Raw genomic sequence first — 15,191 nt, 5'->3', positions numbered from 1 at the left:
CTAATCAGATCATATCCCTGGAGGAGGAAGGCAGGTTTGAAAGGTGGGAAGAGGGAAGGTGCATGACCTGCTCAAAGGGCCAGAGGAAGGAAACAGGTGACTGGAATGGAGCTCAGTGAAAGGGAGGAAGAGGAATAGGACTGGAGTGGAAGGTTTGGCATGGGAAAGAAAGGCCAAAGAACCAGTGGGCTGGGTGGGGCTAATGGGAGAAGGGCCAAATCCCAGCCTGATTTCTGTGACCACCTAGCTCTTTTTCTAGGGTGAGAGTCTGAGTTAGGGATTCAGGGTGAGGGCAAAAGGCTTTGGTTCTACTAGAGAGTTTTGTCAGGCTATTCTGGGGGCAAGACTAGGTCTTGTTTCCTCTCTAAGACCTGAGAACAGGGCTTATGGAATGACCCCAGTGCAAGTTCCTTGAAAGCACATGGCCAAGCTCCTTGGGATTAGAGAAAGCAAGTAAGCAAATAAATAAACAAATAAATAACATAAATAAATAGGTGTGTATGTATATATACACACATATATACAATATAGGTAAAATGCCTGAATGTAATCCATACAGTATATACACACATAGGTTTATAATTCAATTGAGCATTGCATGTATAATATGTGTGTATATGCATAAACACACATGCATACATGTAAACATGTATACACAAACTCTTCCTGTTTTTTCCTGTTATTGTTCATTGTTCATTCTCCAAGAAGACCAATGACATCATGAGGAGGACATCTTGATTTGAATTGGATATGAGTAGGGCTGAATCATCCAAAGTCCGTTGGCAGCACAAAGGTCAAGACACTGGCGATGGCCCAGGATCGATATAGCAAAGTCAGTTGTTATAGAAATATCCCCCACACTGCCTCCCATACACAGTGTGTGTGTGTGTCGGGGGAGGGTAGGCTCAAATTTAGAGAACACGTGTGACAAAAGGGTGAACTCAAGAGCTCTCCTTTCATAGAATCCTTATGAAGTTTACCTTTGGTGCTGCTCTGCTTGACTCTGAAGATCCGGACTGAGTCTTGAAGTTGACTTTCTTTGGTGCGCTGAGTTTGTCCGAGGTTTATCTCTCAGCTGGCCACACATTAATGCTGAGGCTGGTCATTGCTGTTCCAAAGACACTGTTAGCAGCTCTGCTGCATACTACTGCAGATGCTGATGGGAACTACAGGGCTTCCAACATTCTGAAATTCCAGATGTTATTATCTGGTCAGTGGGGAGGGGAGGGCAAGGGAGACAAAGGTAGAAAATGTTCTTTCCCCTCCCCCTTGGCAATTCCCTTAGGAGGCCTTCACTTAGACACTTACCCATCACTCAACCCACCTGATGCTGGAATATCTGCTTCCAAATGAACTTATGTTATTAATAGACCCAAAGTCAGTCACGAGATTGTGGTTGTGGTTTGCCCTTCCTTTTTAAAAAGGACCACGACACCAGGAAGATGATGCCTTGACTTGCAGGTGAATTGGGTTTAAGTGAGGGAGCGCTGTGCAAAATCTCACCAGCTTCACCTTCTCCTCCAGAGTCATCGGGGTCCAGTGACAGGATATAGATCAGGACAATTGGAGATGGGTCACTGTAGGGGAGGGAGAACCTGCAGCTTTGAGGTCTACTCTCTGGCCATCTCTTCCCCAATTTTTTTTAACTGCTTTATCATGTACTCTTTCCTCTCCATCCCCTCCTTCAAACCCTCCCCATTCCCAGTCAGTTCTGGAACCAAATCACCTCTCCCTGTTTTTCCTACTCTGATCCAGGCTGCATCCTGGCTCAAATCCCAAGGCTACAACTTAGTGTGTAGGCAACACACCACTGACTGGCTGCTGGGGTGATCATGCCTAGAGGGGCAGGCATCATCTCTGCCTTACTCAGGAAAGGGGCATTTGCTTCTCTTGGGGGTGGGGTTGATATTTTCCATGCCCTCATGGAGTTACAATCTGTTTTTGGACTTGAAAACATGTCCTATGGAATGATAAATAATGATAAATATGTGCTGAATGAAGCTAAGGGATAGGGCAGAGAGCTGGATTCCCCAGGCCTCAGTTTCCTGCTCTGTAAAATGGTAGTATTATATTAGATAATCCCTAAGGTCCGTTCTATCTCTGACATTCTGTGATTCTAAGAAGTTTGGACAATAAATGCTATAGGAGGTCAGGGGAAGGATCTGAGCTGGACTGCAAAAATTAACAAGGTTTGGAGAGAAGTCAGTCTTCCTGTACATGCCATTTCTCACCTCCATGCTTTTGCATGAGTGGTCCCCTTGCCTGGCATACACTTCCTTTTTACCTTTATCTTTTAGAAACCCTGGTTTCTTTGGAAGCATAGCCTAGGAATGACTTTTCTTCAAAGATGAAAAAAAAATGACGTACTCTCTACCCTCAAGAAACTTACAGTTTACTGGGGGAATATGACATGTATACAGATTAGTATAATATTAAGTAGAGCATTTTGGGAGCTAGAGGACCAAAGTACTCTAAGAAAGTGAGAGAGACAGAGAGAGAGGGAGGGAGGGAGGGAGGGAGAGGGAGAGAGAGAGGAAGAGGGAGAGAGAGAGGGGGGGGAGGGAGAGAGCTCGAAGGAGGAGTAGGGAGGGGCAGGGAGTTGGGAAGAAGGGAGGAAGCCTTTCTAGAGAAGGTGCTGCCTCTGCTGAGTCTAGAATGATGATGGCAGGGAGTTAGACAAGGCTGATGTCTGGGGAGGCATTTTTTGGGTCCGATGACAGCTTGTGCAAATATGTGGAGGTGAGAGATGGCAGAACAAGGACAGCAGGATCTCTCACCTCTGATCCCCATAGTCCCTGGTGCTCTTGCCCATCTAGAAGTTAATCTGTCTTACTTTGTTCAGGTGTTGTATTTCTTCAATGGAGTGTGAGCTCCTTAAGGGCAGGGCTATTCTGGTTCTGTCTGTATCCCTAGCACCTCCCAGGGTGCCTAGCACATAGTAGGTACTTAATAAGGATATCAGTTGAATGAATTCAAGGGAGAGGAAACCTTTCAGTCAATAAGGAGGGGTGTGAACCAAGATGTGGGAACAGTGTGAACCAGGATAGATGCCATGGAGTCCCCACGGCCATCTGGACAACACTAATGCAGACCAGCTTAGTTGGTACAGCAGTGAGATAAGAAAGGAAAATGAGGTTAGGGCTAAAGAGTGGAGGGTCTTAACTGTTAGTCTGAGGCATGTGAATTCCACCCTGTGGGTAATGAAGGACCAGTGATAGTTGTGATGAGGAAACATCATCAAACATGATGAAACAAAGTGGAGTGTCAGCATTTTTCTTGGACTATTGCATAGCCTACAATCAATAAACATTTGTTAACCCCCTCCAATGTGCCAGGCACTGTGCTAATCTTGGTCTCCCTGCGTCTATTCTCTTTCCTCTCCATACCATCTTCCACACAGCTGCCACACTGACATTCCAAAAAGCATAAGACAAACTGTTGCTCAAGAAGTTACAATGACTCTCAGGGGTATAATAAACTCAGCCTGGCATTTCCCAATCTGACTCGTTTACCTTTGCAGGATTATCACATATTACTTTCTGTGCACTCGATGTTCCAACCAAATTGTTCTTCTAGCTGGTTCCTGTACACAGGGGTGTGCTGGTAAATGTTTAACAATGGGCTCCAGGGTACACAAACAATCTTTTTTTTTTTTTTAAGATTTAGATTTATTTCTCCTGTGTTTTATCCATATCACATGAGTTTCCAATGATTTTTTTTTTTTTTGCTTTTTTGAGGGGGGAAGGTAGGGCAACTGGCATTAAGTGACTTGCCCAAGGTCACAGGCTAGTTTTGTGTTAAGTGTCTTAGGCCACATTTGAACTCAGGTCCTCCTGACTACAGGGCTGGTGCTCTATTTCACTGCACCACCTAGCCACCCCCACAGAACAATCTTTTAAGCTTAATTTGCATTATTAATTTTTTCTCCATTCCTTTTTTGTCTATACAATCAACAAAACAATTAATCAAGTCCTGATTTGTAGGTTTCCCAGTTTCCAAGCTTTAGTTGCTCATGATGAGCCATTTTGAGTTGGCTCCAACCTGCCTCTTCCTGTACTTAATATTCCCACCTTTCTGGCTTTCCACAGGCTGTCCCCATGCCTGGAATGCAATCTCCCTAGAATACTGGAGACCTGAGTCCCAGATCTGCCACTCACTACTTGGTGATCTTGCGCAAGTAGCTGTCACTCTGTCTCCTCAGCTTCATCATCTGTAAAATGTGGCTTTAAGGTCCCTGTGAGGCCTGCCGCGCCCCCTGACTGGTGAGAAGCAGAAAGGACAAGCTAGGGATTTGACATAAAGAACTTGGACTGGAATCCCAGCTTTGCTCTGTTACTCTGAATCCTTGGTCCACTCAGCCTCTTTGGACTCCGATTTCGTGTGCATTTTCCCTGCTGGCTTTAAATCCTAGAACGTTAGTTGAAAGGAGGGATTAAAGGGTTAAGTGCACCCCAGCACTGTATATACCAACCTATGCCACAAGAGGGCACCAAAAGAGTACATGATGAACCATGAGGCGTCCTTGTCCATTCTTAGTTGACTGATTCATTGGATGGCTCCCTCTAAGCCTAGGTGGCAGAGCCATTATTGACAGGACCCACACATAATGGCATTTTTTTCTGTACCTAAAGAACTCCAGGGAAGGAGATCCCACTTCCTCACCTGATACAGTATCTACCACTCCTGAGAGGCACAAAATTCTTTCTTTTGTCTAACCTGCATGCTTCCACTTTTACCCAAGCAAGATCTTTACCTGGGGAGCTGGTTCATTCTGTATCCAGGGAGTGAACTAGACAAAGATGGGGGAGGTGGGTGGCTGGGCCACTCCCCATAGATTCACACCCCTGATCCTAGAGTTCCAAGTTTGGGACCATAGCTGCCCCTCCCAAAGCTGGAAGGACAGGATCTTTGCTAGATGACATATGTCTGTCATGCCAACTTGGCCCTGGGTACCTCCTCCACCCCCCCAGCAAGTCTCACCCAGCTTCCGGATCCCTACCTTGCTTCCAAAAAGGAAGAAATAATCCAGCTCAGTTTCTGTCTCTGTCTCTCTCCTAGAAGTCTCTTGTCCTACTCTTCCCATTTGGGTGTCCTTTCCTCTCTGCATCTCTTGAATTCTTTCTGCTAGTGTTCCCCATCCCATTACCTTCCCTTTGATCCCTAGCATCAAAACCTGTAGGGTGTGCATGGATGGGCATGGGCATTCACCAGTATGGGCATGACATATCCACTCCTCTGGGAAAGGGCAAGGTACCTAGTGCTTTCTTCAAGACCCAGCTTAGGGGGAAGGGAATGTTTTTATATAGTGCCTACTATGTGCAGGTTATGTGCTAATACATAGTGCCTACTATGTGAGTACTTTTTACACTATTATTTTCATCTGATCCTCACAACAATCCTGGGAGTCAGGTGTAGTTATTATTCCTATTTTATAGGTTGAGGAAATGAAAGTAGACAGAGGTTAATTGACTTGCATAGGGTCAAACAGCTAGTAAGCATCTCAGGCCAGATTTGAATTCAGGTCTTCCAGATTACAGGCCCAGTATTCTATCTGTTGCACTACCAGCTGCCTCAATGGTAGATACTCCATTTGATAAAATCTTCTGTGAAAATTGAAAAATTAGATTTAGGTGAAACATACCACATGCCACAATAAGCTACGAATGAATATATAACCTAGATGTTAAAGGTCATATCATAAATTAGAGGAGCAAGAAAGAAAATGCCTTTTGACACTATGGATAAGGGGAAAAGTTTATGACCAGACAAAGGATAGTGAGGATCACAGAAAATGGATGATTTTGATTATGTAAAATTGAAAAAGTTTTTCCCAAGTAAAATATATGTAGTTAAACTTAGGAGGGAAGCAATTAATTGGGACAAATTTTTCCTAACAAGTTTCTCTAATAAAAGCCTCAAACTTAAGATATGTAAGGAACTGATTAAATATGTAAATGACAGCCATACACTGATAGATAAATGACCAAAGGATATGAACAGGCAGTTTCCAAAGGAAGATATCTAAGCTATCAATAATCATGTGAAAAAATGTTCCGCATCACTCCCTAGTAAAGAAATATAAATTAAAGCAACTCTGAATGTTTATCTCACACCCATTATTCGATTGGCAAAGATGACAAAAAAAAGACCATTGTTGGAGGGGCTTCAGAAAAGCAGGTGCATTATTGGTAGAGCTGCGGATTGGCCATCCTGGAAAGCAATTTGGAACTATGCCCCAAATATTACAAAACTATGTATTCCCTTTTTACCAATCGGCACAACTCTTAGACCTCTACTCCAAAGAGATCAGAGAAAGAGGAAAAAGGACCCATATGCCCATAGATATCCATAACAGCTCTTTTTGTTGTAACAAAGAATTAGAAACAAAGGGGGTGTTCATCAGTTAAGGAATGAATGAATAAATTATGACATATGAAAGTAATAAATACTATTGGGCTTATAAGAAATGACAAAGAACCTGGCAACAGAGAAACCTGGGAAAACTTTTATGATCTGATGCAGAATGAAGTAAGCAGGATTAGGAGAACAATTTTTACAATAACAACAGTAACGTAAAGAAAAACAGCTTTATAAGACTTAAGAATTCCCATTCATGCAATGACCAACCTGAGGATTCCTGAGGATCATTGATGCAGAAAGCTACATACCTCCCAACAGACCTTAAAGAATGAGATGACCATTTTTTGGATATGACAGATGTGTCAGTTTGTTTTGCTAGGCTTTGCTTATCTTTTTTTTTTTTTTACTGTGTTTTTCTTTTTCTTCATTTGGACAGAAGAGGGGAGCTAGGGATAATGATAACAGAAAAAAGAAGGAAAGAAAGAAGGGAAGGTCATTGAAGTCTTTTTAGAATGCCCAGAAGGAAGTTCAGAAGGAGACACAGACAAACAGGATAGCTTTGAAAATAACATGTTGAATTTATTATATACATTTAAAAATAAGCTTTATGTAATAGAGATTTGTGGTTTCACATATAGTTCTCTTTTTCTTTGTTTATTGATTTTTTTTGTATTTGTGAAGTTCAGAATAAAAATTTTTTTTAAAAGATTTTTAATTGGTTTCAGCCAGAGCCAGGGAAAGCCTTACCTCTCTGCCCAAAGAGGTAACCAAAGCATATACTTTGAGGCTGGCACAGTTCTTGCCTTAGTAAGTTTTTGGTTAAGCAAGGGAAAAAATATTAGTATACATGAAAAAATAACTAATGATACAAAGTAGTACCTATTAAAGGTCACAGGAATTCAGAGGGAGAGGTTACTGTAGGAAGACTTGAGGTGGGGAGGAGACAGGATTCAATTTAAAAAAGCATTTGTTAAACACCAGCTGTATACATGTCACTGTGCTAGGTGATAGGGATTCAAAGAAAAATTCTTCCCCAAGCTTACATCCTTTTGGGACATAGAACATGGAAAAATTGTTCCCACTGGTCTCTTGGCTGTTTCATGAACGAGACACTACATCTCTCTGTTGTGGACATTTTCTCATGCTGTCCTCCATGCCTGGAACACTTTCTCTCCTCTGCTCTGACTACTGACCTCCCTGGCTTAAGTCCCAACTAAAATTCCATCTTCTTCAGGAAGCCTTTCCCTACCTTTCCTAATTCTAGTGCCTTCCTCTTTTCATGATTTCTTATTTATCCTGTATATAGCTTGCTTTGGACATACTTGTTTGCATGTTGTCTCCCCCATTAGATTGTAAGCACCTATAGCACCAATGCAATATTTGTAGTGCCCACAATGACTGTAAATATACTGGTATATAACAGACTCTCCATATAGAGGACAGAAGCAAAATATTTATTCAGATACCAGAAAACCAAATTCCAACACCAGAAAGTCAAATCCATCATAGCACCTCAAAAGTTAATATACCATAGCACAGCAGGAAGCCACACCATCCTTTAGCCTTCTCATGAATAAACACTCACAAGTCTAGCTGTCTCCCCAATGCCTCTTCTGTCTCCCACCATCTAGCTACTCTGACTCCCAGCTTCCTGTGGACTCTGCTCTACTCTTCAGCAGACTCTTCCCATTGCAGGCTCCATGTGATTACATTCAGTCTTTTAGAGAGCAGGGAAAATCTTCAAATCAGGGAAGGTCTTCAAATTCCCTTAGGTTTATTAAGGGGAAGGGAAGATCTTCAAATTTCCATTACCATTACAGTATCTTGAGGGCAGAGACTATCTTTTCTTCTTTTTGTATCCTCACTGCCTAGCACAATGCATGACACATAGTAGGCACTTAATAAATGTTGATTGATTGGATTTGGAACCAGAGGACCTAGGATCACATCCTGGCTCTGACACTTATTATTTGTGTGACCTTAGGCAAGTTAATTAGTTTCTGTGGGTCTCAGTTTCCTTAACTGTAAAATGAGGGGGTTAGATGACCTCAACAAATTCAAGGAACTGATGAAATACAAAAAGAGTCTTTCAAATGGATTTCAGTGGTTTTATTCATTGTCCACCTGTTAATGATGGTCAGGGACACCTCTGATTAGACTCTGCAAAAGACTAGTACCATGTCTTGATTTTTGTGAAGTTTGCTTTCTTTTGCCATGTCATATTGAGTAGTATATTTTTCTAGAACTTTCTTGAAACAAAACAAATCAGATGCCAAATGTCTAGAGTTTTCATCTTTCTCTTCTTCCTCATTTCTTTTGTGCCCCTTTCTTCTGTTTGGACTGATGTCTCCTAAGCATATTTTTATTTATTTATTTGTTTGTTTGTTCATTTATTTATTTATTTATTTTTAAGCAATTGGGGTTAAGTAACTTGCTCAAAGTTACATGGCCAGGTGTTGCTAGGTGGGTTCTAAGTGTCTGAGCTCGGAATCGACCCCAGGTCATCCCGACTCTGGGACTGGTGCTCTTACTCACTGTGCTACCTAGCTGCCCCCTAAGCATATTTTTTTTAAAAATAAAACTTTGTTAGTCTCTTTCTTTTTAAAATAAAATATATCAATATAATTTTTTTTACATTGCCTACATTTTCCAACACGTCCTGCCCTATTCTCTAATCCCATTCCCATGACAGCCTTTATAGCAAAAATAAAAAAAAAAAACAGTTCAGCAAAACTAAGCCACACAGACAAAATGTTATATACAACCTTCCACACCCATACTCTGCTACCTCTGCAAATAAGGGTGTGGGGAGGTCTGTGGGGCGGGAGGGAAATGCCTTCTTATATCTCTTCTTTGAGGTCTAGCTTGGGCAATGTAATTTTGCAGCATCCAGTTTCAATTGTTTTGTTATTCTTCCCATTTATATCATAGTAGTCATTGTATATATTGTTTTCTTGTCTTTGCTTACTTCACTTTACCTTAGTTCATGTAATTCTTCCCACACTTTTCTATATTTATCATGTTTGTCATTTTCTTACAGCATCACAACATTCCTTTACATTCATGTACCACAGATTTGTTTAGCCATTCCCCAACTGATGCACATCTATTTTGTTTCCAGTTCTTTGTTACTGCAAAATGTACTGCTATGCATATTTTGGATATTATACTCCATATCATTTTTTGTTTGTTTTGTTGGACTTTGGTTATTTACTGTGTTTTTCTTTTGGGGGAGGCAGCTAGGTGGTGAAGTGTATAGAGCACCAGACCTTGAGTCCAGACTTGTATTCAAATGGGTCTCAGACACTTACTAGCTATGTGACCCTGAGCAAGTCACTTAACCTTGTTTGCCTCAGTTTCCTCATCTGTAAAATGAGCTGGAGAAGGAAATAGCAAACCACTTCAGTATCTTTGCCAAGAAAATCCCAAATGCCATCACAAAGAGTCAAACCTGAATAAACAACAATGGATGCTTTGGTTTAATGGGGCCTTTTTGTCATTAACTTCCTTGAGATATATACATTGCAGTGGAATCTCTGTTCCAATGGTATGGACATTTTAATCACTTTCTTTGCATTATTCTAAAGTGCTTTCTAGAATGGTTGCACCAATCCATGGCTTGGCCAACATATCCCAAATGTGCTGCCTTTCTACAACCCTCCCAATATTCATTATTCTTTTATCATCTTTGTAAAATTCCTGGGTAAGAGATGAAATGTTTATGTTTTGATTTGTGTTTCTCTTATTATTAGTGATTTGGCAGGATCTCTCATAGGATTGTTAACATTTAAAATTCTTCAGAAAATTGTTCGTATTCTTTGACCACTTATTTGTTCATAAATGACTTGGGTTATTATGTATTTATATAGTATTATGTATTTCTGATAATTGTCTATATATCTTGGACTTTACTAAGCATTGTAAGAAGAAGATTTGAAGGAGAAGAGCCCTGCCACAAGGAGGCTGTACGCAGGATCAGGACTGTATACATCTAAAGCTATAAGAGACTTTGGAGGCCAGCTAATCCAAATTCCTTCATTTTACGAAATGGGGAAACCATGTAAAAAGATGGAGACCCAGGAAGGTTGTGATTTTCCCAAAGTCATACATATGTTGTCAAAAGTAGGATTTGAACCTTCATTTTTTTTTTATTTCAAAGCCATCTTTGCTGCCCTTCCACTGATCTCGTTTCTGAGATTTTAGCTTCAGCATCAGTCTTAAGACATCTAAAGGCTATCACAGGGGTGTGTTATAGGAATGGAAATCTGAAGATCTTCCCTGTTCCTAGGACCTTTGATAGACTTAAATGACTCTGAGAACCTTCCTTGATTTGAAAATATACTCTGCCCTCTAATAGGCTTAATGTGGTCACCTGGAGCCTGTGGCAGGAGGCTTGTTTTTCAGGAATGCCCACACCTTGTTGCTTTGTGATTGGGCAGTGGGTCAAAAGGGTTGTGACATTCTCTGAGCCAAGAGAAGGCTATATAAACCCTGATGTGAGATTTTGCTTTGGGGCTCATGTTGAGAAGAGTTGTATGATTTGACCAGATGAGACTCTGGGCAGCTGTTGAGCCCCCTGTCCCTTCCCCCTCCCCCCGCCCCAGAGAATGTCCCCCCCCCCCCCCCCCCCCCACCCCCCCCCCCCCCCCCCCCCTCCCGCTTTGAAAACTCAGATGTTGGTGCTTCCCTCTCTAGTAACTGACTAGGGTATGGATGTAATGGTCAGACAGCTGCAAACCTGTCTGCTGATCTGTTTCTCTGTCTGCTTGTAACTTGTTTGTATTATCTACAGTTCGGGATGCTGACCTTTTTCTCCAGAACTAGGTAAATGACATATGTTTGATTAAAGCAAGATTGTTAACCCATTTTGAGTTGCTTTCCTTTAGAAAGATCTAGGAACCCGTGCTTGCAGCCATCCTGGGTATGCTAGGGTGCTTGCTGCTACAGGGTGATGGATTGAATTTTTTCTACTTGGCTCCAGAGGGTAAAACTAGAGACTAGTGGATGGAAGTTACAATGAGACAGATTTCTCTTCCATATAATCTGTTAGAAAGAACTTTCTTCTAACTATTAGGGACATCCGTCAATTAAAAGGCTTGGCAGAGGCTGAGCTCCTTGTCGCTCTAAGTATTCAAGCAGAAATTGGATGACTTCATGTCAGGAATGTGATGGAGGGGATCCAGGCATGAAGCGGGCTCCAGCTCTGAGAGTCTGGCTGTCTGCAGGTGCTGCGTCCTCTGCCCTTACTCTAGGAAAGTGTTCTCCCAAACTCACTTTAGTTATTGTTGTCTCTCAGTTGTGTCTGACTCTTTGTGACCCCATTTGGGTTTTTCTAGGCAAAAATACTGGGGTGGTTTGCCATTTCCTTCTCCCCTTCTCTAGATGGGGAAACTGAAGCAAACAGGGTTAAGTGACTTGCCCAGGATCACTCAGTCAGTAAGTGTCTGAGACCAAATTTGAACTCAGGTCTTCCTGACTCTGGGCCCCATACCCTATCCACTGTAGCTGCCCCAGTTTAGCAAATACATGAATAAATAATACAGAGTTTTCACTCATTGGGAGGGAAAGATTATTTCATTACTCCTTGTTTTGTAATCCTCTAACACACTTCTCATGTAATATTCTATCTACTTGTGTTCATGTCTTATCTTCCTACTAGACTGTAAGCTCCCTGAGGGCAGGACTTGTGTTTTATCTAAACTTCCTTCCTCCCCTTGTCCTTAGCACATTGCTCTCAGTAAGTTCAGCATTTATTAAGGTCTTTTTTTTTTTTTAAAGCAATCGGGGTTAAGTAACTTGCTCAAGGTTACACGGCCAGGTGTTTCTGGGTGGATGCTAAGTGTCTGAGCCCGGGATTCGATCTCCAGGTCTTCTCAACACTGGAGCCGGTGCGAGTAACGCAGTGCTACCTGGCCGCCCCCATTTATTAAGCTCTTGCTGTGTGCCAGGGACCATGTTAAGCCTTGGGGATAGGAAGAAAGACAAAAACAACGTCTGCCCTCAAGGAGTAAATAGTAAGTATCTGTTGGATTGGAACAGTTCCCAAGGCATGACTTGGCCTGGATGATGCTTGAAGGCCCCTCTCTCAGGTCCAAGAGTTCCTGAGCAGAGACGCCTGAAGCAGAGTCTCCCCCTCTTCAGTGTAAGCTGGATACTTGAAGCAGACTCCCTCCCTCTCTGCTTATCTTTATGATCATGGAATGTGTCTTTACTGTTTCTTTTTTTCCCTCATGCTCTTTCCTACTCCTCCCCAAAGTTATCTATCAGTGACAAGGCTGTATATGCAGTCATGGCGACCTGAATTATTTTACTGCCTGACTGGTTTTCTTTTCTAAGAGGCACAAAGAGGGTGGGGCAGTCAAGACTTTGCCTCAGGGTGCCAAAATTTAGATGATATTGGCAGCACTACCAAAGGTCCTGTTTCCCCCCTGTGTGCCCTGGCAGTCCCATTACAGGTTAACTCCTCTCTTGTGGGTCCTGCTCCTCTCCCTTCCCTTGGTAACTGCCTCACGTATCCTTGTAGTTAGGTTTCTGTCTCCCTAACTCCAGTGTCCCAGAGTCTCTCCTCCCACTTTGCCTTGTGTCCTAAGGTCCTTGAGTTTCCTCCCTCAATTGAATTTATCTTAAAAAGTTGATTAGAGTATGTCTTTTGTGATACCCTGAGGATCAGACTTGCTAGTCACAGTCCCAGTTTTCCTTACGCTCTCACATCTGCCAGGTCACCTAGAATTAAGGAAACCAAATTGTGTTTTTTTTTTTAGGATCCATCATTGTGGCTTCTCATGCCTCTGGTCTCTCACTTTGGTCAATCAGTAAATATTTATTGGGCATAGACTAATTGCAGAACACAGTTCTAGGCCCTATGGAAAATACAAAGATAAATAAGATACAGTCCCTTCCCTCAAGTCACTTACAACAAATCTTGGGGAGAGAACTGTAAAGTGGGGGGGGGGATCATGATAAATACTTCTAAGGTCCTCTCCCACTTTAAAACTCCATAGGTATATAGAAGTCCATACACGAAAAGATAACCAATAATTTCAAATACTATGAATTTAGGGATAGAAACGATGTATGCCCAAGAGGTTCACATGCTTTCAGAGAAGGAAGAGACCTCAGGAGGCATCTGGTCCAACCTGAATGAGGCAATCATGTCTACACTGGAACAAGAATCTCCTCTCTAATGTAGCTGACCAGTGGACACCCAGCCTTTCCACTCTGGCGAGTAGAAACTCATTCCCTCCCCGGGAACCCACTGAACTTTTTTTTTGATAACTGTATTTGTCAGGAAGTTTTTCCTTACATTAAAACCAAAGTCTGTTTTTCTTAAATGTCCACCTACTGATTCCAGTTTTGTCCTCTGGGGCCAAGTGAATCTGGCCTAATTCTTCTTCCACAAAACAGCCCTTCAGATACTTGATGACAGCTATCAGGTCTGGAGCAAAATCTTCTTTTATCCAGGATAAACATCTCCAGCTCACAGAATCAGAGACAGACATAGAATCTCAGAATGAGAAAAGATCTCAGAGGCCATTTAGTTCAACCCACACCTGATATAATAACAATGAGCAGGTCATTGCCACTAGACATTACAGACAGATTATCTTTAAGGAGCCCTGACTTATTGATTGATGCAGATTATGCAAGGAAATGGTGGTTCCTGAGCAATGCATCACTTCAAGCTACAGAAATTAAGGGCCTTCCAAATACCTGCCAAGGCACAACCTGGTGGTCAGGATTATCCGTCAGAAGCTTATCTCTTTCATAAACTAACAGGACAAATCCATGCATGATAAATACAGACTTCAAAACACTCTTGCCTATTCAACAAATAAACTGTTTGGGACTGGAAACATTATCCTTGACATAATTGTTGTCTACATTTGCTCAGATCTAACATCAATCTGTAAACATTTAAGGACAACACTTTTAACAGATGTCACCGCACCAGATTCTCATAATTTCAAGTTATATGAAATAAAATGTTTTCGAAATATGAAGACCTGGCAGGAGGAAACAGAATCATGTGGAAACAGGATGAGGTATACTGACCATCCCCATCATCCTGCCTGTCACCAGAGGTATCCTGAGGATGCTTCCAGTAAACCTATAAAAAATGAGCTGGCATCCCAATATTTTAATTACAAAAACAGTTATTTTATTCACCCATGCCAGATATTAGATGTGAAATAATGAGCAGGATGAGCCAGGAGTCGGGAAAACCTGAGTTCAAATCCAGCCTCAGATACTTTTAATCTGTGGCAAGTAATTTAACCTGTTTGACTCAGTTTCTTTAAACTATAAAAGGGGATAATAATGGCATCTGCTTCTCAGGGTTGTTGTGAGGACCAAATGAGATATTTGTAAAGCACTTAGCACAGTGCCTGGTATACAGTAAGCACTATATGAATGCTCAGCTAAAATTATTATAGTGATATTAACTCATCCCAGTACGATTCCAGAACTCTATTGAAAAGGCTAAGAATGAGAAAGAATAATAATAAAGATAATAACAACAATATATTCATTCATCTAGCACTTTTAAGTTTTATTAAGCATTTTTCCCTCTACAATGTTCCTGACAAATGGTCAGTCTTCTTCCATTGAAGACCTCCAGTGATGGGAAAAGGCAGCTAGGTGGCGCCATAGTGCACAGAGCGCTGGGCCTGGAGTCTGGAAGACTCATCTTCCTGAGTTCAAATCTGCCCTCAGAAACTTCTAGCTGTGTGACCCTGGGCAAGTCACTTAACCCTGTTTGCCTCAATCTCCTCATCTGTAAAATGAACTGGAGAAGGAGATGGCAAACCACTCTAGTCTCTTTGCCAAGGAAA

At 41.8% G+C, this 15,191-nt stretch overlaps 1 protein-coding gene across 1 annotated transcript in view; it reads left to right on the top strand.

Moving 5' to 3' along the window:
• PLEKHA6 (pleckstrin homology domain containing A6) overlaps window positions 1–15,191 on the top strand; it is a 217,570-nt gene that overhangs the window by 10,677 nt on the left and 191,702 nt on the right. The window lies entirely within an intron of this gene.

The sequence above is a fragment of the Petaurus breviceps genome, unplaced genomic scaffold, assembly GCF_028583685.1.
Source record: "Petaurus breviceps papuanus isolate PSGF00001 unplaced genomic scaffold, PetGlider_PUasm1.0 90895, whole genome shotgun sequence".
Taxonomy (NCBI): Eukaryota; Metazoa; Chordata; class Mammalia; order Diprotodontia; family Petauridae; genus Petaurus; species Petaurus breviceps.
This window is presented reverse-complemented; position numbering and strand designations above follow the sequence as displayed.